This window comes from Sinocyclocheilus grahami, unplaced genomic scaffold, assembly GCF_001515645.1.
Source record: "Sinocyclocheilus grahami isolate Dianchi unplaced genomic scaffold, SAMN03320097.WGS_v1.1 scaffold49855.1, whole genome shotgun sequence".
Taxonomy (NCBI): Eukaryota; Metazoa; Chordata; class Actinopteri; order Cypriniformes; family Cyprinidae; genus Sinocyclocheilus; species Sinocyclocheilus grahami.
Genome location: NW_015525820.1, coordinates 1 through 975, shown reverse-complemented (window position 1 = coordinate 975; position 975 = coordinate 1). Strand labels below are relative to the sequence as shown.

Below are 975 nucleotides of genomic sequence, written 5' to 3'. Positions count from 1 at the left end.
GGAGTGGAGGCCTGGGAAGCGGCCATGAAGCGCTACGACGAGCGCATCGACCGCGTGGAGACACGCATCACGGCACGCCTGCGAGACCAGCTGGGCACCGCCAAGAACGCCAACGAGATGTTCCGCATCTTCTCCCGCTTCAACGCCCTGTTCGTGCGGCCGCACATCCGCGGAGCCATCCGAGAGTACCAGACGCAGCTCATCCAGCGCGTCAAAGACGACATCGAGGCTCTGCACGACAAGTTCAAGGTGCAGTATCCTCAGAGCCAGTCGTGCAAGATGAGCCACGTGCGAGACCTGCCTCCCGTCTCCGGCTCCATCATCTGGGCCAAGCAGATCGACCGGCAGCTGACGGCCTACATGAAGCGCGTGGAAGACGTCCTCGGGAAGGGCTGGGAAAACCACGTGGAGGGTCTGAAGCTCAAGCAGGACGGCGACAGCTTCCGCGCCAAGCTCAACACGCAGGAGATCTTCGACGACTGGGCAAGGAAGGTGCAGCAGCGCAACCTGGGCGTGTCGGGCCGCATCTTCACCATCGAGAACACGCGTGCCCGCGGACGCACCGGCACCGTGCTCAAGCTCAAGGTCAACTTCCTGCCCGAGATCATCACGCTCTCCAAAGAGGTGCGCAACCTGAAGTGGCTGAGCTTCCGCGTGCCGCTGGCCATCGTCAACAAAGCCCATCAGGCCAATCAGCTGTATCCCTTCGCCATCTCGCTCATCGAGAGCGTCCGCACCTACGAGCGCACCTGCGAGAAGGTGGAGGAGAGGATGTCCATCTCGCTGCTGGTGGCCGGCCTGAAGAAGGAGGTGCAGGCGCTCGTCACCGAGGGCATCTCTCTGGTCTGGGAGTCCTACAAACTCGACCCGTACGTCCAGCGTCTGGCCGAAACCGTCTTCAACTTCCAAGAAAAGGTCGACCAGCTCAAGACCAGTTAAACTAGAGCACCAGTCAGATGACTGGACACACACACA

General features: G+C 61.3%; 1 pseudogene; it reads left to right on the top strand.

Annotated features, from left to right (window-relative positions):
- Nucleotides 1-3: 3 nt before the first annotated feature.
- Nucleotides 4-965, top strand: LOC107580893 (cytoplasmic dynein 1 heavy chain 1 pseudogene; annotated as a pseudogene).
- The last annotated feature ends 10 nt before the right edge of the window (nucleotides 966-975 follow it).